This window comes from Thunnus thynnus, chromosome 13 (assembly GCF_963924715.1).
Source record: "Thunnus thynnus chromosome 13, fThuThy2.1, whole genome shotgun sequence".
In the NCBI taxonomy this organism is placed as follows: Eukaryota; Metazoa; Chordata; class Actinopteri; order Scombriformes; family Scombridae; genus Thunnus; species Thunnus thynnus.
The window spans coordinates 18,694,924-18,721,480 of NC_089529.1; the positions used below are offsets into that span (position 1 = coordinate 18,694,924).

Below are 26,557 nucleotides of genomic sequence, written 5' to 3' on the forward strand. Positions count from 1 at the left end.
AAGAGAGAAAGGGCGAGGAAGTGGAGATGGCTTCTTTCAGCTGTTGCCATGGTGAGTGCAGGTTGAGGGGAGGAAGTAAGGGTCAGAGGTCACTCTTCGTCTGTCTATTCTGCTCAGTCAGCTTTATGGGAAGCAGGCTGGGGTCGGCGCACATTGACGCACAACATATACAGTCTCATCACTCTTCTTGTGTCCACAGTGGAGCGTCGGGTGATTAAGGTCAAATCTGGCCGTGAATGTAGATCCCGTTACAGACCCACATTTCAGGTCCATCATCCGCCAGTAATACGATCCACCGACACAGCTGGAGAACAGTAGAAAAAAAACGCTCACTGCTGTCCAGTAATATTAAGTCTATACCATCTAATACCTTGCCATACAGTCAGTCCCTCCAGGCTGTGTAAAATGGGTTAATGTTTAAGGGTTAAAGGTGGATTGCGTATCGCAGTGGAATCAAATTCAGCCTCTTTGGTCCTTGGCACATTGTGGCATGAATGGTGTTAATTTTATGGTTGACTTGAAAAACGGTATGCGAGTGTGTATTTCGACTGTGTATGAACAAGAGAGTCAATTTTAATGTTTAGTTGTGGCACAAGAGAAATCATATCCAAGACCGTTTCAGCGCTGTGTGAGTTTGAGTTGGACGCAACAACAATAACGTCACTTCAGAGATTGAAAGATAGAGTGAGAGATTGGCAGAGGAATGAGGAGAAAATGAGGAGAAAGAGAGGAAAAACAGCTCAGAGTTATATTTTATCTCATCACCTTCCAAAGGACTAAGCTGGCTGCCTGTGCAGTAAATATGTCATCAGGACAAGCTGCTGCCAAAATGCTCGAGACAACCTCCAGGCTGCGGCTAACTCTTCACACAAACATCCCTGCACACATGCAGGAGTCACATGCGTGCAGATACAGTGCGTGCATGCTAGCTACACACTCACATGCACATATTCTAAAGCTGAATCAGGTTTTTCTTTTTAAAACCAATACTGTGTGTCACATTACTAATATATCAGAATGATGTATGCGTAACAGTGTTTCCCCTATAACAGTACAGGACTGGCAGGCCGCCAGGCCAACGAGAACCCCCGCCAGGCCAAAAACATCTTTTTAAATGCCAAAAATAATGCCAAATACCCATTCATTCGGGAGCCTCTGAGTAGCGCTGTTATCGAAACGTGAGTTAACGTCTGTGTCATTGCCTAGGAAACTGCAGGTAGCGTAACTCTTTTTAAGGAATAGGGCAGTGCGTAAGTGAGTGAGTGGTTAAGCGAGAGAGCGAAAGGCAGAAAACTGACGGTGAATGTGAGCGCAGCAGAGGAAAAGGTTAGTAGTAAATTGTCAGTCTGGCAGTAAATGTACAGTACAGACTACAGGGTGTGAGTAATAAATGCTGCAGCTTCCCAAGACAAGGGGGAGGAAGGGAGTTAGCAACAATGGGTTAGCCTAACCTGAAGACACTAAACAGAGAAATACAGAACGGAGAAATGTGTTTATTATTATTAACAAACAATAGTAGCAGGATTTCACCTCTTTTTCTCGTTCTTTACTTACAATAGAAACTTCTCAAATACATCAGTACATGTTCGAGCCCAAATCCAGTCCGAAACATGCCAGTAGACGACGTGAACAACCCGTGGAATGACCTTAGCAACAAAGGCCACCAACAGATGGCCGTTTGTGGGCATGCCCAAACAATCTGATGTCATCACAAGGAGGAAGTAGAGTGTTCAGAGCAGGCTGAAGCCCTGGCTTTTGACTTGACAAGTTTTGGAATTTTGACCATGTTCAACATCATAACAGTATAAAAATAAAATCACAAAAAGCATCATATGTCCCTTTTAGAAAATGTCGTGCTGATGATGTGCAGGAATCTACCACTTTTTTTATTATAGCTATATTATGTCTTTATTTGATAGCCGACAGTAAACAGATGACCTGAGACTACTAGGAAACTACCACCTTGTAGTTTCAGATTCACTAAAGCAAAAGTAATGTAATGTATTTGTGATTTTATCTACAAATACTACTTTGCATTTTCTGAATTAGGTAAAGAAATCTATCAGAAGTTCAATGTGATTTACGATACAGAACAGCATTTTATTGGCCACGTGGCTCCGCTTCATATTACCAGCACGATGACCACGTATGTTTGCTCCGGGGCAATCCACAATGTACTCAACCACATCAACTATAGCTGTTTCAACAGACAAAATGTCAAAAAAAACACACACACATACACACACGATCTCCACATACCCAATCACACACTAATTGCCACCAGTTGTATAAATATTCCTGCTGGTGGTTTAACTACAGGCTGAAACACAGACGTGAGGTCCAATACCTCAGTCATACCCCCCACAGACCCCTAACACCAGCCATTCACTGTCAAATGTATTTTTAATACACATTTAACCACAGAGGGCAATGAAGAAGGAAATGAGGTAATATTAAACCTATAATTTAGTACTTAAATTTGACATGGGTTCAAAACATTTTTCCACATTTTAAAACAGGGAATGAAAATACTACATAGAGCCGGTAGTTTTCAAGCATATTAAGTAATATATATGATTTTTGTACACCGGATCAAACCAAAGTACCTGAGTCATGTTTCTCCAGCTTACAAGCCTAATTTGTGTGAATAGCTTCGTTCTTATAAACCCTCAAGCATCTGAAAAATTGATGACAAATACACTTTTGTTTATATGAATAGATTAGGAACATTTGTCTTTATATTTACTAGGACAATGTTGTGAAAACCTTTGCATGCTTGCCAACAGCAACTCTGTGGACCATAAACACATCTAAACTGTGATGGAAGTCCCTCACATAAGGGAGTCATGACAGTAAATACACACACACACTCACAGAGGAACTAATGGGGGTACTCACTGGCCCGCATTTGGAATCACTTATAAAAGCAAACATGGGCCAACGCATGACACAGCACCACGGTTGACAAAGCAGACCCAGCACATACAAACACACACACACACACACTGGAAACACTCCCTTTGTCCATCTCAACAGATGGCTTTCATCACATCTGAATGTGTCAGTGTGGCAACCGAGGGGACAAGTGTTTGTGTGTGTGTGAGAGATTGTGTATTGTTGAAGTTCACTGTACTTACCCGAGAACATACAGCGATCTTTCGTTGAGCTAAACAATCTAAAAAACAACACACACACACACACACACATTGCACACACCCCACTTGCATCTTCATTCCTGTTTAATGAGTGTCAAACTGCCCATCCCAGCGAGGAATCCCATGGAAGGAATTTAAAGGAGCAAGAGGAAAGAAGATGAACTTTAAGATATCCTCACATAGATGATTAAGTCAATGAAGCACTGTTTGAGTTTATTGTGGCTTTTCTTTGCTCTGTAATAGTACTTTGCTCATCAGAAACTAGCTGAATGGTGGTCAGGGGCCAACAAAGTGATTAACAATGGCTAAATAAAGCCTGGGAACAAAAAGAGCCTAACAATGACACACAAAGTCCCAACTAGAATGAACTGAGAGTGAGAGAGGGGGTTAGGAAGAGTTGGGGTGGGGGGGCGGGAGGAGGGGGGAGGAGGGGGGGACGGGGGAAAGCAAGAGGAAGAAAGTCATATAGTGTCAGGGAGGGACAGAGGAAACTGAGCTGTGAAACAGATGTAAGAGAAGGAGATGTTTCTGCCTAGGTTTAAGTCAGTGAGCGAGAGGAGTAACTAGATATTGTATCCATGGGGACGTATTAAGGGACAAGAAGCGTGAAGGGAAGGACAGAATGCTGTCATCATGATTTTCATTTTATTTCAAAATCAGACGCTCACATACAAACAAAAGTCTACCATGTCTGTAACGCCATTTCTGGCTTCTGAACTACAATCTTAACAACAAACAATGATTCATCAATTAGTCAGTAGACAGAAAATTAATCATTTTGATACTCAAATAATTGTTTCAGTCATTTTTCAAGTAAAAATACCAAACATTCACTGGTTCAAAGTTCTCAAATGTGAGAATATGTTGCTTTTCATGGTCAGACATTACTGTAAACTTAATATTTGGGAGATTTGGACTGTTGGTTGGCCAAAACAAGACATTTGATGGAGTCATCTTGTGCTCTAGTATATTTTAATGGGTAGTTTTCTGATGTATCATTGACCAAGTGATTATTCGATGAATATAAAAAGATCAGATGACATACTATTGTACATTTCTACTATATGCTTCTTTCAAGGCAACTCAAATGTTGCAGCAGATTTAGGTGTCCTAGTTTGCTTGTTTATGTGGAGCGTCTTTCTGTTTCTAAATAGTCATATCCTTATCAGAATGTTTGTTTATGTCATGGGTTCATGTTAAATATGTCAGTCGATAGACCATTATCAGATTTTTTAAAACTCTCACTAACTATTATTTTCATCAGTGATTTGAGATATCTGTTATTATCCTCGAATTAGTTGATCAATCATTTAGTCTATAAAAAGAAAAAGAAAAAATACCAATTTTCCAGAGTACAAAGCCACATCAATTGGTTGATTTGTCCCATTAACAGTCCAAAACCCAGTTTCACACATCATCATTTACAATGATAAACAGATATAAACAGTGAAAAGCAGCAAATCCTCACATTTCAGAAAGTGGAACCAGCAAAAGTTTTGACTTTGTTTGAAACCATGTTATTAACTGTATAATTGACTCTAACAGATGGACATCATCTGTGTAGCTTTGGGAGTAAAAGAGAGAGAAACACTGTACATCTTTGAGGCTTTCACTTTCTCCCTCCTCTTGTCCCAGGCCACATAGCATTCGTATCCTAGCAACAGGCACAAAGAAGCCAGGCCACCACAAGGAGCAGGAAGTTCTGTTTCTCCTTCTGCTTTTTAGTATCTCATATTTCTTCCTCTTTCTGTGCCTTTCATCTTCTTTTCCCCTCGTTGTCTCTCAGTCTTTTTCTCTCACTGTTTCAATATGTTTCTGTTGTTGTTTCTGTTGTAGTCTCTCTCACTTTTATGCTCTGTCACACTACCCCCCCCCCTCACTTATTCTCTATAACCCCCTTCAACCTCTCTCTTTCTCTCTCTCTCTCTCTCTCTCTCTCTCTCTCATTTTGGCACTGCCACGCCTGCTGCTGACACAGCGAACACAGACAACCGGGGAGGTTTTCCTCTTTCTCTTTTTTAAAAAGAGAGTCTGTGGGGTGAAATCATCCTGCGGACCGCCGGCTGCCGCTGGAAAAATCCACAGCAGGAATGTGGGACAACCTGACTTTGGCTTCCAAGCGAACAACACGGGGCCAGAAATGCCCTGTTCGAGCTAAAAAAGACCTTGTAATTTCAAGGAAAACACCAAGTTTTCAGCCAGTTTTATAACATTCCTGTCAAGTGAGGAGAACACAGACGCCACGACCATCTATGTGTCAATGGTATCATTTGCTGTTGAGCATGATGTTAACAGTCTGCAACAAGCGTTATAAAAAGATTGACATTGTAAAAAAAAAAAAAAAAAAAAAGAGAAGAGAAGAAGAAGAGAAAGACATTTAAATGGGCAGAGTAAATTTATAAATTAAAACAATTAAATGCCAACCTAAAATTGCTGATAAAACTTTATGTTTGTAACTGTTCCAGGTGAGAAACCACTGTGTTGCTGCACACAGTCGTGACTTATGTCACGTTATGTTTGTCGTGTAAACCTCTTGTGAAACGATCAGAAAATTATGTGATTAGTCCATAAACTTGAAAATTACTTCCAGACAATTTTGACAACAGATTCCCACCAGCAATTTTGATCATGATACATGACTTAAACATTCACTGGATTATCCAATGTGAGGATTTGCTGTTTTCTAACACTGTCAATGGAAGATGGTTGGGTTTTGCACTGTAACTGTGCAATTTTGGAACCAAATAATTTTAGCATTTCTTCTTAAAAAATGACTCGAAATGATTAATCGATGATCAAAATAGTTGGCAATTGAGTTTCTGTCAATTAAACAATCGTTGCAGCTCTAATTCAAAGCTTATTTCTATACCATATTTTTGGTAACATTTTAAAATCTCTTACAGAAAGCCTTCACACTCGAATCTAAGCCAAACGTTACCAAGTTACAGTTTCTTAATTGTGAGAATTTTTAGAACTTTTGTGAAAGTGAACTCAGTATCTATGAGTTTTGAACCGCTCATTGGACCAAACAAGAAAGAAGAGAAGACACAAACTCATGCCTCAGGAAATTGTGATGGGCATTTTATAGACCAAATGATTAATTGGATTGAAAATCGCTAATGAGTTACAGTCCTAAACCTGACCAATGGTGCTCCTCATTTAAACAGCATTCCCTGATATGACAACCGTGATTTAACTCCGAGCCCAAGCATCCTCTTTAAAAACAGGAAATGTAAAAGAATATATGACCTTCCCCTTACACGGAGCTGACAGCGACTCCGGAGACCACGGGATGATTGGAACACATCAACATTCGTACACAGACACAGAAACAAAAACACACACAAAGTGACACAAGGACACGAGCTGACTGAAGAGAGGGGAAAAACAAGCCTCTCGACGACAAGGTAAGAGACGCAGAGAAGGAAACAAGAACTAGTAGAATGACAGAGTACTTTTCCTTCTGTTTGTGGCTTGTCAGCGCTGCCTGGGAGACTCTGTTGTCCCACTTGAGGTCATTGCTGGTACCAGACAAACTAAATGCCATTCCAACACAAACAGTGGAAAAAGAACATTCAGTCTTTATCATTATGTCAAGAGGTTGTGTATAAATCATATTAAAGCAACAATGCTGAGGCGACCATGTTCACACATTTTCCCATCAGCTTTGCCAAAAAAACTTTCTCTTCCTTAAATGCGGTGTTCTTAAATAACGAAACAAGTGGCAGTTGTCGGTGTAAAGATCTGATAGAAGTTCAGTTCTTCTGATATGTGATACTGGCTAGGCCCTGTGGTGCACATGATAGATCAGACCAGTATTGCGGGAGTGGTGATAGGAGACAGAGAAATAGAGAGAGAGGGTGGAAACCACACTAACCAGATTAGTGCCAGGCTCCAAATAGCCTCTGTCCACTTCCTCCCCTACGCCCGTCACAAACCTGACCTCTGTTCCAGACAACACACACAAAATATACAACGAAAACGCTGCCAACAACTGAGAGCTACACAACTTCATTTATACAACCCACTATACTTTACTGTTGGTTGCTTTAAAGCTGAGAAATTGGTAGTGAGTGGTGCACTAGCTGTCACGTATTTGACAGCTTGAACAGTCCCTGTTGTGTACTGTAACTAAGACTGAGTCTAACACTGTATTTTGAGTATGTAGTGCATACATATTAGGAACAATTAAACAATAAAGTGCGCTTAAAAATGCCAGCATACAAATTAAATATACTGAATATGAGATGCATGCACAAATGAAGAAGCTGCTCACTGCTCGGGGGTTATAAAGAGTTATATTCCTTGAAAAAAAACATTTTGCTTGATAATTGTTATTAAATGTTATTTGGCTGTAATGATGCAAATTCAATGTAGCTTTACTATTTCATGTTACCACGAAATGGAAATGCCGTTTAACGGTAGGTGATGAGTGTTGAGGACATCTTCATGATATTACATCAACATTTTACCACCACTCTGATCATTTCAGTTCACCAATTTACTAATTCAGTCTCTAACACTAACTCAAGTCTGATTGTGAACAACCACACAGTCTGACCTTTGTTTGTGAGTACATTGGTCGATAACAAGATTTTAGAAATGCCTCTAAAACCATTCAAACTACTTACTAAGATGGTGCTGTTATGTATTTGATGCATAACTGACAATTCCTACAAAAGTGGACTTTATTACAACCATTACAGCTATTCTGAATCTGGCATGCCATTCTTGAGCATTACATGGTTAATGGAGTATCCCTGAGATGCCAGCTCAACAGCGTGGCAACTTGCCGTCTATGGATGCCAACCCTCACTTACAACTGAATACTTGGATAAAATGCCAGTGAATTAGCTGCCAACGTACAGTCTGAGTGCCAGTGCTGATTGTATTGAACATGTTTGTGCAAATGCCAATGTTCCCCTGTCTAAGACGAAAGAGGACGGCAATCCTAAGTGCCACGGGAGTTTTAACCAGGAAATAAATCAGCAGTCTCTGATTGGATTGGCTGAAATCCTCCTTGACCTCATTCCATCCAGTCTTTTGAGAGAGACTGAGGAGAGGATTATAAAAAGAAGCCAGAAAAGAGTGAAAATCATAAATGAGGAAAAAATTGGAAACAGAGGTTATCCCCCTTTGACTCATGTAGGAAGGATGGCGCAACAAAAAAAAAGAGGAATATGTATATTTTGGTGGTTTGTTTTTTTAAAAAGTACCAAAACATGACGGCTTGTAAAATGATGAAAACTGGCAGTGAACAGAGGAATTTACAATGTGGTCAGTGGTCATTACACTTAGTATACTGATGGGTTGGAATAAAAAGAAGATATTTTAAATCTAAGAACCAATAGTTGAGCATGAAAGTTCTTTCTTGACCTCGGAAATATTTGTTTGAGTTAAAGTCTATTTACTTTTTTTTAACTGAGCTTTCAACTGGTCAATAAAGCTCCTTCCTTAGGTCATATGATGACAACAGAGCCATTTCCATGACAACTGAGCTCCATTCACTGAGGAAGATGAGATGTGGTCAAAAGCCATGTACAGAAGTAATAAAGGGACCTTGAGTTAAGTATTCATTCACATCATTACACACAGTATGAACAACATTTCACAGCTGTAGCACCTTTAACATGACAAACTGTGCTAATTTTTTTTTTCCCAGGCTTACAGTGGCTATCCTCCCTACTTTCTTTGTCTCTGGGAAGTCTGAAACAGGAAGTGCCAAACAAGAACAGGAAGAGGAAGTAGGTTCCACATCCAGACTGTTTTCCAGCCAGAAAAAACTGAACCCAAATGCTAACAGAAAGAATGGGAACAGTCTGTTAATTTATAGCACAGGAAATATCTCATGAACTGGGGTGTAAAGAAGTTCATTTAAAATTCATCATGGAATCATTGACCCTGAATGGTGAACACGCACAACTTCACGACACCGGCCATTGTTTTCGCTCCTCAATAACAAATCCGATCTCACCAAAAGACAAAACTAATAGGTCACTTGAGGTCATTTCCATCAGATAATTTTTGGAGAAACATTCAAACTTAATTTAGCAATCAATATACTGTCATTGTTTTTAATCATTATTTCACATTAAATGATTACAGCTGTTTTTTTCTGACCAACAGTCAAAAACCCAAAGGTATTCATTTTAATATAAAACAGAGAAAAGCAGCAAATCCTCACATTGAGAAGCAGGAAACAGTAATTTAGCATATTTCCTTGGTAAAGAACAAAATTGTTGATGATTAAATAAATTAATCTAACTTTCAATTTCAATTGTATTTAAGTATTATGCCTTCATTTCATTCAACAGATATGTGCTTGGTGCTGAACATGAACTCATAAGACAAAAGAATAAAAAATACACCATTTACTATTAGATTTATTTCAGTGAAACAATCATACAATACCAACTTCAATCCACCAGTAATTAATTAATACCTACGATAAAATCAAAAGCCTGGATCAGCTGTAATACACAATTGAAACATGAGCTTTGACATATAACCTTTGGTTAGAACAAAAAAGAAACAATGTAATCCAATTTCATTTTTCCGAGTCACTGAACACTGCACGGCCACCACATGGCAACCTTTAACTTGGCCAAAGACCAGTTAGCTTCTGAATTGATGGGGAGAAGTCATCTTGTTGTGCTTCTAATGCCATCTGACATTCGCCAGCCAGCCTAGCAACCCTGCCCCCCCCACCCCCCCACCCCCCTCCTCCTCCTCCTCCTCCTCCTCTCCCCGCACCTCGCTGCTTTTTAGCCTATGTACTGTGGCAGCAGAGAGACTTTGCTGGAGGTATTAGAGTTATTCAGAGAAATCCAGCATCAAACAGAATCTTGAAGAAGGAATAAGAAACTGCACTTTGATCTTTCTCTGGACGTGGAGTCTAACCTACTTGCCTCTGAACATAAACCTCATAAACCTCTCTCGCTCACCCCAGAGGCAGAGAAATATGCATTCAAATTAATATTCTTTTGGCTCCATGAATGAGCCTCACAGTCGTTACCACCGACACCCAACCCCCCCAACCGACGCCCACTCTCACCAGCACTGAAACCTCAACCTTTAGCAAGCCAAACCCTATGCCGACCAAGCACCTCTAAGCTGTAATCTCCCTTTCCTCTTCCCTGCTTCTCTCTTCTTCCCTCATTAATCCGTCACCGTTCACTCCTTTGCTGTTGCAGTGTTACCAGGTTATCAGGGCAATCCTATTAATTCACAGAGCTAAAAGCGTTACATTTGACCCCTTCGGTGCTAATTTCCTAACACGTAAACTCGCATCCGTACTTGAGCGAGAAAACTCAGGGTGTCGAGCCATTTGTAAATGTGCTGAGTTTTGTGTGGCCATAGCTACAAGGCAAACAACTGTGTGTCCTTATGTGTTCATGCTGCTGTGCTTACACATGCATGTGTGAGCAAGCTGTCTCAGACACCTGCTACAGCCTCGGGCAAGCTGCTGTGAGGTTAAGAAAGGCAGAGAGCCAAGTCACGACATGGTCGAGTAATGTTTCATTTACCACGATGTTTGATGTTTCTTCTGTGGTAATAATGTTAGCTTAAAAGTAGGAAAATAAGTGAGTAGACATATGTCATACATGTATTACGAGTGAGCAGAACAGAACAGTTGTAAATGCATGATGAATGACTTGAATTTTCCCTTCCTACATAATAAAAACTGTGGTTTATTAATGCCGAAGACGGCAAATGAGTGCATCAAAAGGAGCTTAGTCTCACCTACATCTACAGTAAATCTGAGCCACTGCAGGATTTAAGTGTTAAGGTGGAGTTGTGATCTGGGCTGTTCAGAGGGAGGACAGAAGGTTTGGGGGGGTAAACAGAGAGGCCTCCCGTACACACACACACACCACTTAACACACTACTGTTGTCATGTGAATCAACTATTTTGATGATTTCGCATTTTAACTTGATGAAATGGCTCTTTCTCGTGGGATTCATCCTCTATGACCCTAATGTTTTCTTTGTTCTTCACTTTTGAAATGCATGCAACAATATCTTCAGCTTGTTTTTACACTTTCTTTCTCCTGGTGTGTGTCTCTCTGTCTGACGTTCTGTGTCACCATCTCTTTGCCAACACATAACACCACAGAACTATAAAGAGAGAAAGTCAGGCCGATGAACTGAGAGGGTGCAAAGTGCTGCTTTGAATACAGTTCAAACAAATTCAATGAAGAAATAACAAGTGCTACTTTTACTATTATTTTGGATATGAATATTGCAACTCAACAAGTCTTGCAACTTGTGGTGACATTTTGGCACTTTTCAAAAAGGGAGGAAAGATTAATTGCTCTTTATCCAAAATGTTTCCTTCACACTAAGAGTTATGTGCTCATACATGGAAATGACCGGTGCCCAACCACAGGCTCTACTTTGTTACTGCACCTGACCAGGACCACCCAGGTGTCAGATACCTTGCTCAAAGGCCCTACAACAGAGAGGCACAGAGTCTCTGTTTTGTGACTGTATGTAACTTTTAAACTCTGCCAAGTTTAATTTAATAAGGTTAATTATCTATAACCAAAAAAAAAAATATGAATAGATTAAAGTCAGTCATTTGCTATAATTTTGGTTAAAATATTTCCCTCGCTGTTGTTCTCACAGTCTGGATAACAGGAAGTCTGCAAAGGAAATGCATAACTGTGAATTTGAAAACCTTTAACTTTCAAAAGGACCAAAAACTGTCCATAAACTTGGGTCCATAATCATCAGGCATGTTTAGTAATCAGACAGGTCTGGGAAAAAAACAATTTTTCATCAAGAGAAATAACAGCACCCACTGTTTAGCTTGTTTTAGACCGATTTTAAAAGCCATCAATCAATATACTGTATATTCAGTGAAACTAGGAAAGAAAGCTAAAAAAAAAATGTGGAGGAACAATAGCACTGTACAAAAATCTTGAAAGTGAGTTTCATTGCTTGATTAGAGGAAATACAGAAACTAAAGTACAGAAGATTACAGTACTTTGCCCTAAATGTAATAAAAGCACCACTGATTAGCTTATTTTATTTAACTTCTGATTTATTACAGAAACTAAAAGCTAACAGCATCCCCCCCCTCGCCTTAATTCTTTCTCCCAATAGGAGGCTAAAAGCAGCCCTGAAGGCACCATCATACGCTTTATTAGCATCCAACTACACAAAAACGAACACACACACACACACATAAACATTTTCTGTGCAATGGCTATTACAGTGTGCACAGATAGCACAGATAAAGAGAGTACATGTTCTCTGCTCGGAGTGTGTTACAGTCTTTCTCTCTCTCTCTCTGCCCCCCTTCACCCTGATTCTCCCTCTTTCTCTCTGTGTCTCTCTTTCTGTCAGATTGGATCACAGAAGCCTGGGGCACGTGCAGCCGAGTCGCTGCTGCTCGGTGGCTTGTCAGTTTAAGTCTGTCCTCTGAGGCCGGCTTGACACAGAGAGAGACTGAGATCAGAGGAACACAAATGAAGATGGGGCTGGAGGTTCGAGCCAGAGCGAGACAACGAATGAGATGCCAGCGTGCTTATTCACGATTCACTCACAGAGAATTTGGGAGGAACAAACTGGAAGTCTGACTCTGAAGACATGATTTACAACTTTTTTGCCTTGAGGCAGCAAATTAGTATGATACGAATTCCATCGTCCTTTCTGTTGTTTGGACAGGTTCATGTCCCGTGAATGTTTGTCTCATCTTTATGAGCTGAAAGATGAACTCTAACAGACTAACTATTTAGCATTTTAGCCACAAAGTTGCTATATCCAAAAATATACTTAACATCACTGAAAAACTGATACACTATATCTAAATGGAGATTAAACTAGTAGCCCTTTTACACTTGATAACAGAATGTTAGTAGAACTCAATGAGAGCACAATTAGCATGAAGAAACATTGCATGTATGTATGTATGTTAGTTTTTATCATATTTAGTCAACCTCATCCTGTTTTTTGTAAGTCAAGTTTTTTTGACTAAAAGTCTGGGCATTTTAGTCCCATCTTAGTCAAAGAAGACTGAAACTAATTTAGTATCAGTCAATGAAAACATGACATTTTAGTCTTTTTTTTTAGCCAGATTCTATTGAACTCGTCATTATCTGATGAAAAACACAGATTGAATAATTAAGAATGCAGCTTTGTAGAAAGTGTCTGGTCTGATGGTATCAATTTAAGGAATACATCCAAACATGGAACATATTCTGATTTGCATATTTATTTTCAACCAACACAACTGGGGCCCTACACGCTCTTTAAAACTATTATAAAACAATGAGAGCTGTACAAACAATAAAACATTTGAAACCAATTTTTTGGTTGCCCAAAGTACAAAATTAGCTTTCTGTTCTAAACAATGGAAATAAAAGTAGTTAGCCTCATAAAATTGGAAAGAATACTGTAAAAACACCAACTGCAATCTGCTTACATTAAAAAAAATGTAATAAATCTGAGGTCGGTCTTAACACGAAAAGATAAAAAATGTGCCCCAAGGACTTAATAATGACATTGCTGTCTAATAAGCTAGTTCACATGACATCAATATCAAAAGTTAAACAAGGAAAGCTTTGCTAGAAAAACAACAACCATGATAAGGAAAGTTAATGTTACACACTGCTATTTTAAATTAATACAGCTGTGTAATGGCTCGCGTTTCACTCTCATTATATACATGTAAACATGACGTGGAGTCTGTTATCTTCCATTTTATGCGTGTAACTACAGTCATTGTGCATTGGGCTCCGAGTGCTTCCGAACGTGGGTGACCTACACTCAACGCTGCACCTGAACGCCTCCGGTGTAGACACACAGACGGAGCACTCACTGCTGCTGCTGCTCTGCTAACACGCCGCTCAGGCTATGCCTCCCATGAGTTTATAATATTTTGTCTCCTCTTTTTGAGATTTTGGTAAAGTTTTTCTTTTTTGGAACTACATATTAGTCTCCTCTTTTTGCATCAACGATATTGCATTTTGATATAGTCACAGTTATTGTTTAATGACGTCAGGGCCATCTCATCTTAGTCATGGAAAAAAAAACTCAATTAAAATTAGTCTATAGATTAAGATTTCTAGGCAAATCAAAAAAACTCTAAAGCGCATTTCCTTTTTTGTAAGTTCATTACTTAGTGGAACTGAATTTGAGTAAATGTGCTGCAGATCACAAACCACTGAGAGAAACTTCATACATTGGGGCTCTATGTTCCCCTGACATAGTATATTTCAAGCAAACGGGGGGGGGGGGGCTTAGGCATGTATACAGACTCCCAAACTAATAATCTACATGCTGTTCATCATCTACTGCAACTTTAATTGACTAAATCACAAATTCTGAAACTGTAGATTCAAATAAAGCAATCATCTGTCCCTACAATTACCTATATACAATTCTGTGACAGTAGTAGAAGCTTGTTATAATGAAATTATAGAAAGCAGAGAGGGAATTTGGAGCTTTTTAAATGGAAGCTGAAAGAGAATAAATCTCATTTTAAGACTTCAATGTCAATCTGTGAAATGATACTGGACAATCTAAGACAGAAGGCTGGTTTACATCGAAGCCAAAAAGGGGAATTACATTCAATTTACCATTTTAACATGTTATCCGTTTGGTTTAGAACAGTCTAATCAATAGCCACTTAAAGAAACTCAAATAACTCCAATTAACTAGAAATCAGATAAAGAGTCCAACATGTGATGGTCTGTTGACAGTGGATGGGAAACTGACTTTGTGGGACCTACAGCGCACAGTGAGACAAATGAGCTTTACATTATTGTGGTTTTTAGTGTTTAAATTCTGGGCCAGAAAATTTGCTTTTATCACCATACGATCCTCTGCAGTGTTCCTGTGGTCAACATTTGATTTCCATTGGATGTCTCTTGATGTGACATCTTTAATTTAAAAGATTTTTTTTTTTTTTTTTTGACGTCTGCAGGAAGCATTAGTTATGGGAAATTATGTAAAGCTTCAGTCCTATTACATTCCTCTTTACAGATGAAATAAATGAGAACTGATGTTATAATATAACAAACTACAGCATCTTAAAATCATTTAATCAGAATGTTTAAATTATATAATTGTAAGTAAATGCAACAACACAACTTTAAAGGACCAGTGTGTAGGATTTAGTGGTATCTAGCAATGAGGCTGCAGATTGCAACCAGCTGAAAACCCCTACGGTGGCCACAAAACTTGCAAAAAAAATGTGACAGGCCCTCTCTAGAGCCAGTGTTTGGTTTGTCCTTTCTGGGCTACTGTAGAAACATGGCGGTGCAACATGTCAGGCTCCGTGGAAGAGGACCCACTCTATATGTGGATTTAAAGGGCTCATTCTAAGGTAACAAAGACATAACAATTACACTAATGAAAACATAATTATGAATACTATATTCTATTTCTGCCAATAGATCCCCCTAAATCTTACACACTGGTCCTTTAAACGAGACGTATCATGTGCCTTTTTGGAGTCATGAATGGAAAGTCCATCCATTCCAACTTTTTGCCGTTTACCCCCTGTATTCGATTTATTTACATTTTGTCAGAACCTTGCTTGGCATGTGCCCTCATTTTCCTCTTCAAAAAGAAGCCAGGATGAAACAATCCCTTTTGGAAAGATTGTGTCAGGTTATATAAGGGTCTAAATTTAGAGTAGACAAGAATGTTCTCCATGCAAACTCCTGACATAAGTATAATTTTATTTATTTTTGGATGAGACAAATACTCTGCCATGACAATGAGAAACAGACAAGTCGGTCTGGCTTTTTGTGTCAGCACAGGAGATGGTGAGTCCACAATATCTTGAGTTTGACATTGTCAAAACTAAGGAAAGGAAACTACCATTGTATAAAACATTTCAACACTACTAGTAGTAGTTGTCAGTTGAAAAAAATAACTATTAATCACCCAATATAGCTGCAAGATACAGGGTTTTATAAGAGGAGGACTAGCAGAATGTATACTCTGGTGTGTTAAGAGTCATTCAATACATCCAAATGACAATAATAATACCTGGAATCAAGATAAATGTACAGATTTTTTTTTCTATTGTCAATGTCTGCAAGTCATCCGACAGAATCAGCACAATTACTGCACCATTTATTCTTGACGATACTCACAGAGATGCTGCTTATTCAGCTCGACGAGCTATTATCACTCAGGCAAACACAAACTGGGCGCAGACTGAGCCAGCTCAGCAGACAGAAAGAACTCAGCTATCTACACTAGTCAGTTTTCTTTGACCTCGATTTCAACTTGCAAGTCAGAACAGTCTTGAATGTTGCCCAAAGAGCAGTAATTACTAAGCTTGATACAGCTGACTGGAGACAACAATACAGAAATAGACAGCAAGTTGATATCATCCATCATCCAGTGTGTGTGAGTGTTTTTTTTTAAATGAGGATGTTTTTTCCAGCTAACAACATTAACCTGGGGGACAAAATAGGACAAAAGCAGTTTAAGATGGACAGTAATGTAAGTTCTCCAGAGTCCTACCAGCTTTTTAGAGAGAAAACAGATATTCAGTCACTTTGCTTTTATACACAATAACTGATAACCAGAAGCTTTGAAGCATAAAATTGTGGTAAAACAGACAATAAATACACAGCCAGAAGCTTCTACTCAAACTGAATCCTTGATCTCTCGCTGGCCGGTTACAGACCTTCCATAAATCTCCTCTTACACAGTGATGGAAAAAATATTCAGTAAGCCTTTGAAAGAAGTGCTCAGGGGCACATAAGGTTCAATTTGACCTGAAAAATGAGGGAATCAGTACATTCTGTGTCATTTCTGTATCAAACAAATTATATCCTGATAAAATATAATCGTACTCAAAGTCAAGACCCTCTGCCACCAGTACCAATCACTAGCTACCCCATAAACTGTCTGTTTGCTATAATACCCCCCCCCCCCCCCCCCCAGCTCTCTGACATTAATCTTGGCTTGCCCTCCTGACCTCCTGCATTAATCTTGGCTTGCCCAGGACTAGGTGTTCAGGACCAAAGCGCAGAATGGAAAGGATACAACTACAAAAAAAACCCCCTACAAAATCCAGAGGAAGACAAAAAATAAATAAATAAATAACACACAGACAGATCCCCCTTCCTCATCCTACAGTAATCTCCAGACACGCAACCCAACAAATACCACTTTACCCCCGTCAATGACACCAGACACATGAAAACAGATAGAATAAAGCAAACACACACCTACCAGATTACCCTCACTAAGCCTGAGTTTTGACTGGCTTTACACGAGGGAACCCTACCCCCACACTACCCCTACATGTGTGTGTGTGTGTGTGTGTGTGTGCGTGTGTGTACAGTATGCACATCAAATGTGTGAGGGTATGATAAACAGCAAGACAGAGAGGGAGAGAAAGCGGTAACGTGGGGATTAAATATTCTTAGCAGGGGGTTATTTTTGGAGCAGGCGGGACAAAACGGATGGGAGCTCTATGCAGACACGCATACTTTTAAACACACACACACACACACTCCCGCGCTCTCCATGCCAGTGGGTTGTGGTTTGTTTGGGTTGGCTCCAGGCAGCAGAGACGAGTCTTCCCCTCAGCCCACCCCTGCACGTGCTCCGTCTCTAACACTTTTACACACTGATACAGAGTGAATTAAAAAATTGAATGTTTCTGCTGTACTGTGAAAGCATACTGCAGACCTAAACATCAATATCGGGCGAAGTGGCGCGGAGAGACAATGTATAAAATTATTTCATGACATATATAATAGGTTGTGACTGGAAGGCTGCCAGTTCAAATCCCTACAACCAGCTGGGAAAATCTAGGTGGTGGAAGTTGAGCAGTAGCACGCTTCCTTTCCCCAACAAACACTGCTGAAGAGCTCCAGCACCAGAGATGGAAAAAGCAGGAGTATGTCCTACTGAAGTAGATCAGTTCATTTAATGTCAATTTAGGAAGATGTTAAAATTGGTCAATTTACTGAATAATTACATTTGGATAAAAATAGGGATCATCTTAAACTCGAGGACTGGACAGTTACGTGTTCACAGCATCAGATATTGGGATGTTTGTAGCAACATTGCTGCTAGGTTAGCAAGCATCTCCACATCAGTTCATAGTGAGTCTGCTGGAGTCAGTCATCCTAAAAAGTGTTTTGTTAGTTCGGTTTAAGAGTTTTAAGAGTTTCTGAAGGCCTGTAACGTATTCCTGCCGCAGAGGAAATAAAATTCACGACGAGTGAAGACGAGTCTAACGTGTCTAATGTCGTCACTACTACAGAAACGGACCGGGGTCTGAATCATCTGTCAAGCAGCCAAGAATTAGGAATTAGGAGCTCAAATAGACTACTGAGAAAATAACTTTGACGCTTCCAAGAGCTTGACAGGATGAGAGAGTAGACGGCTGATAGAAAAGCTACACAAATGTGCGATTGACATTCTGCTTTAATGAAAGTGTTTAACTTCTATGAGAGAAAAGGCTTCAGGGATGAGGACTCTCCTCTACTCGGATTAGTAGTATCTCTAACTTTCCCAACAGGATGAGTATCAAAGTTTTTCTAAAACAGGTGCAGGGAAAGGGGGGGGTCATCTTATATTCACGTAAATATGTAATGTGCATTATGGGATGGATGTGTATCCATATGTAGTGATGTATGTTCAGTAAAAAGTTACTTAAAATTGCAATAAATTTTTTGTTTGTTTTTTGTTTTGGATAGAAGACTGACAGGCAAACTGCTCTAACCTATAATTACCTTATAATGTCCATTTGTCGAACATTTTAACAAATAATTACACATCCAGCAGACACAGAGCAACATGACTATTCATTTAGATTTGTTTCCACAGCTTTGTCTCCGTGTCCACCAACCCCTGAGAAAAATATCAGGCTTAGCGGCTAGATGTTCCACTCGATGTCCACCAGCTAGTCTCTTACTTTATCTGTCTGTCTGCTGCGTCTGGAAACTGGATTGATGAGAGCTGTGAGAATTGACCATAACAGTAAATGTAAGGGCCATAAAAGCAGAACAATGATATAAAAGAGGTTAAAAACTCTGTGGAGCCGCAAAAAAAAAGGTTGAGCTACAGTTCATGTTCACTGCAGGTGATCCTTTTTTTAATCTTTACTGTCTTTACAAGCAATAAAAATATTGTCTTTTTTAGTCCATCATATCGAATAGATACATATCCCCTGCAGCTCAATAATAAATGGGCTATGACAATTACAAACATCAGTATAGATCAATGTTTTTTTAACTCAAGTAAGCACATTTGTACCTTAGTTTGCATCACTATGAGTTGGGTCCATTCACAGCATTGAAACCTGATACTTTGCCTTCTTCCACTGACTTTGCATGTATTTGTACCACTCCAAGCTTTTTTCCTGTATTCGTGCTAAATATAGAACAGCAGGATAAGACTGCTGCCTCTAGACAGGACAACCGTACTGTCTCTTTCACCGTGAGGTATTTTTTTTATTTACTTGCTCTCCTTTGTTGATGCATCCTCCATCCGTCTGCCTCCATGACTCTCCAATAAACAGGACAGCAATAGTTACAGTAAAAAGGCCACGCCTCAGCTCAGGTCACCGCATCAATTGTGTTCAATAATTCAGTGCATCTGTTCCTTTTCGAGACTATTCTGCATTCATCTACAGCACGGTTTTCCATACAGTATATCACTATAATATAAATAGAAAGTGTCTGGCTGGGTGTGATCACGCATTAGATTGTCTCATTTACTGGTCTTGAAGTATGTTTTTCAATATGTGCCTCTCCGAATCAGAAATGCTATCAACAGCTAACAATCGACCGACTGCCAGTAATATTCTGAATCACATCATTAGTGTGTTTGCTTCAGATGGATGGTATGATGACTTCACCACAGCGGGGGTTTACTCATGTCTCGTTATAAAAATAACACAACCTCTGGCAAAACGCATTATAAGGCCTGGCCAGGCAAGCGGTCATGTCTGCTGTGGTACAAAATGAAACAATGGGAGTGATAGAGAGAGTTAGAGCCTCCTGCATTTAATTTGCATTCCTTCATTCATCCTTCAAGTCAGGTTTCTCTGCGAGATCTAATTCTATTTTAATAACAAAACAACAGTGTTACTTTGCAGGATGAGAGAGACGGGAGGAAAGCAGAAGGGTAACGAGTATTTCCATGTCAGATTGAGAAAAGGAAATGAGGAGGGACAGGAGGATGAGAAAAAGAAGGCGAAGAAGGATGAAGTTAATATGTTTATAATAAAATGTGCACAACCACAGCTATTAAAAAAAAAAGAGGAAGGGGGAAGCAAGAGGAAGAACAGGAGAGGGGGAAAGTGGAATCATTGTTTTTGGAAGGTCAACTGTCTCTTTCAATGTCAGTCTGACTGAACACAATGAAAGCCTCAAAGACTTATTCATCATTCTTTCACGGCACGGTTAAAGTATCCCGATGGCAGATTAAACTTTGATAAAGAGCCGTTTCAAGGTGAAAAGCAAGATGTTGACATAACATTTTTAGTTAATCATTACCTGTTTTAACGTTAAACTTCAATTCCTTTATCAAAAACATTTGTAAGTGTAAGAAGGGAGGGCTGGTGAAGAAAATAGCACAGTAACAAGATCTCATGCTGGTTAAGTAGGTAACAAATGGAGGGAATTATGTGATATCCGTACCAGTAAGATATTGAGGAAGTTGCTACTGAAGAGATAAGATTTAAAGTTTAGCCAGATGACATTTGAGTTCACTGTTCCCTGAAAAGAGGCTAAAAATTAACCTGAAACTACTTGATGGGTATAGTTATATTCATATTTCTAAAACCGCATGAAATGGGAGAATTTTTACTGTATTTTCACACGGATCATTTCCCATCAGGAAACAAACTCTTAATTGTCCTTGATAGCCATGAAAAGGAAGGCTGTGGGTTCACTTTTCCCAGAAGAGGCAGCAAAAAGTTATCTTGATTTGCAGGCTTGCAATTTGTTTTCCAAGACATAATAATGAATGAGTTTATTGTGCAGGTGGTGACTTTTTATTTATCTTCCTTCATAGACACAAAACAGGTCTTTTTAATGCTTGACAAAGAAAAGAAAGCTTTGGATTCATGGTTCAGGGAAAAGGGCTCAAAAAAAGACCTTGATAAGGAAAAACCAAACAAAGAAAGTCTGTGTTTTAACACGTCCTGTTAGTTCAGCAGGCTGTAGGCGCAAACCGCTATCGCACAACTCACTGAGATCAAATTTAGTGCATGATCCATCACTCCTTGATAACCTAACCTTTAACCTTGGACACCTCTATTTATTTTACAAATACCTGAGGAGTTATCTTGTTTTTGGTGTACCCCCATAGACAGCATATAGAGATGGATCTAGCAAGGTGACATCCATCAACATGCACAGGAGCCAGTTTGAAGCCCAGAGTTGCAGCTTATTGTTGATACCATCTTTTCCGTTTAGAGCCAGGACCTTCCAAATAAGGAGTGCAGGATGTTACCTTTCACGCTCTGGAAACACACCCTGCTACCTTGGAAACACATGGGCTAACATTAGCAACTTAAGCTAAATTGTGCTAACAGGGCAGGTACAGTTATCAATTAACATTAAACTTACTGAAATATCGCAACAATAGTCCCACTCAGTGTGATTCCCAGAGTCGGGGAGAGCTGCAGGTGAGCCAACTGTCAATCTGTCAATCAACGCCCACACGGCAGACATCAAAGCATACTATAAATATCTTATTAACGGAGCAATAATTTTCCAAAATGACAACTAGCACACTTATTAGAGGGCCAACATTTTGTGATTGAGACCATAATGACTTGTTGAAAAAAATGATCGACACTTTTTGAATGGGAGTCTATTGGAGCCGGGGATTTTTTTGAGCCAGTATCTAGTGGCCGTCGTGGTATTGTACTTTAAGGGACCTCTGAATTGGCTTCAGCCTTAAGTCGTGGTAGTTGCCGCTTGTATACCCCTCAATCGACTTCATCTACTTCTGTATCACTTCTGAGTGACTTCATTCAATTACCAGGATGCCTCTTTACAACCTCAGAATAACATGCTGAAACTTGCTCCATTCAGCTATAGAGGAACAACAGCAATAACATTCAAGACATAGCAACAGCAAAAGAGTGACAGTTTTCTCTGTTGAGAAAACAATCTTTTTCCGTGGCTGCGTTGCTCTCTGGTACATAAAATGAGACAATTAGTTGTGGAAAATAGCGGATTGTAAAATTGAAAATATCTGTAATCAGAAATACTGTTGGACACACTGACACCAAAATCTGATCTCTGTCATTTTTCACATGATTGATTTCTTTTTTTTCAAACTCCACTGCACGGATAAACTGGATAAACTGTACCTCAGCCAGTAGTGGCGGAAGTATTCTGATCTTTTACTTGGTGAAGTAAAAGTAGCGGTACCACACTATACCACACTGTAATACTCCATTACAAGTGAAAGTCCTGCATTGAAAATGTTAATTTCTTAGCAAAATGTACCTAAAGTACCAAAAGTGAAAGTACTGAAATGCCAAAAAAACTGATGCATTAATGTGCAAATAGCATTCTGATGTTGTAGTTGATCAAGGTGGAGCTAATCGAAATATTTTATATACTGTTAGTTTAATCTATAGTAATAATAATTTATCATATTGTAATCTAAAAACTATAGCTGTGAGATAAAGATAGTGGAATAAAAAGTACAATATTTCCCTCTGAATTGTCTAAGTACCTCAGATTTGTACTTAAGTACAGTACTTGAGTAAATGCACTAAGTTTCATTCCACCACTGACCTCAACATCGGGTCAAGTGGCCACAGAACGCCAAAACCTGTTTTCTCCTTCATGCCAACAGGGAATTACAGCATTCACATCGGCCTGAAAAGAGCCTTTAAACTGAAATTCTTGAGCTTGAACTCAAGTCTGAGTGGCTTGACACAACAACAAAGAGGGACTGGCCTCTCCTGTATGTAAGAAACTTTCATCCATCCTGGATACAACAACCTGTTTTCGCCTTACAACCTGTAAACTAACAGTTCCCTGAAAAGAGAGAAGACACCAACACTGTGCCAGCTTCTGATATGTAACGCTGGCTCCTCTCTTTCTTTGCTCTGACTCATTTTGGAGCTTTGATGTGGAAGAACAATAGCTTTTTTTTTTAATCAACAACATGTGTCAGCATGTTTGTGTGTATGTATGTGAGTGTGAAAGAGTATGCGTGTGTATTTGGTGGGAGTATTTGTATATTTCTGCCTGATTTAGGTCACATCATAACCTGTCAGGCTAAATCACCCTCTTCTCTTAAGTGTTCCTGGTAACATTTCAAGATATTTAAAGAGCAAAAATCTGCTGAATACAATACCTGCTGCAAGTCTGGGCAGTAAGTTCTACAGTGGCCTAAGGTTTCTTTTTAGCAACTGAAGAGCCACACCTTTTCTCCACCGCAGGCTGAGTGTTTCAAGTTCATTATCACACACGTCTTGAATTTGGGACTGACAGCTCAACACTGCAGGCGAAAGAGCGAATGACAACCTTGAGCTGAAGATTCAGATTTAAGAGGTGCAGAAGGTCGTATAAATACCCCTGTCTTCTTCTGTCATTTCTTTTTCCTCTGGGAAAGCAAAATCCTGCAAAATCCTGCATTTCATTCCCATGGCATTCAATAATTATCTTTTGTCAGTAGCTTCCTGTTTGGATAACCTGGGCACTGAAACATATTTTCCTCAGCCACCATCATAAAGGAAAGTCATTCAGGTCTTGTGACACTTTATGGACAGACACTAACAATATCAAGCTGCTGCTGAAAACGAGGCTCAAAGATCTACAAAGACAACACACACTCAAACACACAGATGTACTCAGATGCATGTATGTATGTAAGCTTTAACTCTTCCCGGAGGGATAGCTGGCAGACAAATTAAAAAAACATCTCAAAAAAGAAGGAAGAAGGGAAGGAAAGAGCAAGAGATGGGGATTCACCAGTGTAATAGAAAAGCATTTAATGTGTAATCATTTAACCAGTAGTCTCTCACTGTGTCTAAATGTGAGGTAAATTTTCAAGCTGAAACACAGAGTTGACATTAAAGTCGTATCCATCAGCTGTTCGTTTCAGTCCAATTACAAAACAGTCCAATTAAACAATTTGTGTCTATAACCACCGGTAGTAAAATCAGGTTTCTAAACAGCTTTGAAAGGCACAGCTGTCACTTTTATGACCGAACAGCAGCGATCAGGTAACCGCGTGCAGAGACTTAAAGAGCATTCCTCAGAGTTCACCTTCCTTCCTCTCTTCCCGCTCAAATCCCCGTGCTTTGTGATCTTAAGAGTACAGTGCTGTGATCAAATTAATGTGTAGAGAACAAAACTGTGCTTGCCCTTAAATGTCACATTTACTCTTCAATCACAGTCTGTCAAGTTAGAAACATTTCTTTCTTTCAGGCAGACCATGCAGCAGTATGAAGAAGATGAAGCTGCATTCAAGGACACTCTTGAATAAAGTTGTTTTTCATTGGATTTAGGGCTGGGAATCGTTTAAAAAATTACAATACTAGTACCAATACCAGTACCCTTAAAATGATACCGATACTTCATTTGATACCTTTTTTTTTTCTACTTCATTCGATACCCATCATGTGAATGGAAGCATTCAATTGCACCAAAATGCCAGCGCTCCTCCCCATCCAAATGATTTTTACACTAACACATTTTGAAAGTGTTCAAATTATTGAAATATTTATTAAGTAACTGTACAATGAAGTATTATCACCACAGACTATATGGGTTGTAGCTGCTGCAATAGTTGGCCAATCACATGTTGCGTTAAATCGAAGAATTCTTGTGGTGATTGGCTGCGAGTAAAACCTTACAAATAGTCATTTTTTTCTAGATCTGGATACAAAATGGATCAAATGCAGGTATCGTTTAACTGGAGGAGTTTCAATACTACTTCCTACTGGGTTATTTCAGTCGATACCTTAAGGGAATTGAGTAGCGATACCCGGCCCTAATTGGATTGCGAGTGACGTTATCTCACCCTAACGGCAGCGTGCTTCATTTGTTTGAGGAAAAGTAACCTGTTAGGACTGAGCTATGTTTATGGACACATCACTGTCACTTATTGAGATGGGCGTTTCTTCAGCATATCATAAAGTACACACAATCATGTGGAATAACATGTAGTCAAGATAAAGTTGCAAGTGATACATATTTTATTTTTCCACAATTAGTCAACCATGGAAGTTATTTTTCCTTTTCTTTATTTAAACTAAATTCATAAGAGTAGGCAAACAATCACTTGTTATAGTACATTTTTATAAAATATGTACAATTTACTATGTTGAAACAAACTCAGCATTTAGTGTTATTTAATTTTTCCAGGCACTCATTCCTGGCTTTTCTTTAAAGAATGACAGCAATGACTATAAGGCCTCAGATTCTACACCTGGACATTTTAGGACAATGATGCTGCAAAATTACATCACATTGGGCAGAGTAACACTACTTGATTGAAGCCAGTGCAACAAAGACCTAGGATATCTCCTTGCAGCTTGCTTCATTACAAACATGATCTCAGTATTCAGTTTATTTTGGCAGAAACACAGAGCCACTTAAAGCGGAACTAACTGTCTGCATGTTGGTAAAAGCTGTTCTGTATAAACTATGATTAACATGAGATCCTTTATTTCAGTAATCATAAGCAATGCCTCAGTGTTTTCCTTAAACGGAACTGCAACTATGTGGCCAAGCAGAAATACAGCATGAGTCATCCTACATATGCATATATATATATATATATATATTTTCATAGATACACTATAGCTACCACTCCCACTTCTGCAATTAACTTGCTATAAGTTTCAGATAGGCATTTGAGAGGTAGTGGTTGATTCAGATTTAAACATACTGGTGTTCATGATTGAATCCCACTTCCTTCTTTACAGTTTCATATGCTCTTAAATGTTGCTACAATGTATTTATTGCATGAGTGTATTTATAACTATAGCATGAGAAAACGAACCAGCCCCTTTTTCAGTTCCTCCTTCATTTCTTGGTAAATGCAGTGCCCGTTCAAAACGCGCCAGTTCAAAGCAGGCCGATTTCTCAACACCTGGAGAGAGTTGTGCCCGTCCCTTAAATGTCTCTCATGCAGGCTATCAGTAGACATTACAATTTACCGATGCTCCCTAAACGCCTCACACGCAGAATACCTGGAGATTACAACTTTGTGTTGAGCTGAGGTTGACTGGATGAACTGTAACGCCCGTTCAAATCATCCTGCACTATGTCTTGAACATGTATGTTCAAGACAAGTATGTATGTAATCCCACCTCCGGCCACAATGTGGGTTGCAATGGCAGAGTGGCGCTGTCCGTATTTCCGCTCATTGACTCTACGGGCAGAAGAAGAAGCAAATCAACATTGTTTATGAGGTATTTTTATATATTTCTC

The 26,557-nt window shown here is 39.3% G+C and overlaps 1 protein-coding gene and 1 long non-coding RNA gene across 2 annotated transcripts in view; one reads left to right on the forward strand and one right to left on the reverse strand.

The window, feature by feature from the left end:
• LOC137195834 (rho GTPase-activating protein 26-like) overlaps window positions 1-26,557 on the reverse strand; it is a 111,563-nt gene that overhangs the window by 74,915 nt on the left and 10,091 nt on the right. The window lies entirely within an intron of this gene.
• On the forward strand, window positions 6,400-15,183 carry LOC137195832 (uncharacterized). Its single transcript, XR_010931173.1, has 3 exons — window positions 6,400-6,562; window positions 8,602-8,899; window positions 12,507-15,183. It is a non-coding gene; the product is annotated as an uncharacterized lncRNA (long non-coding RNA).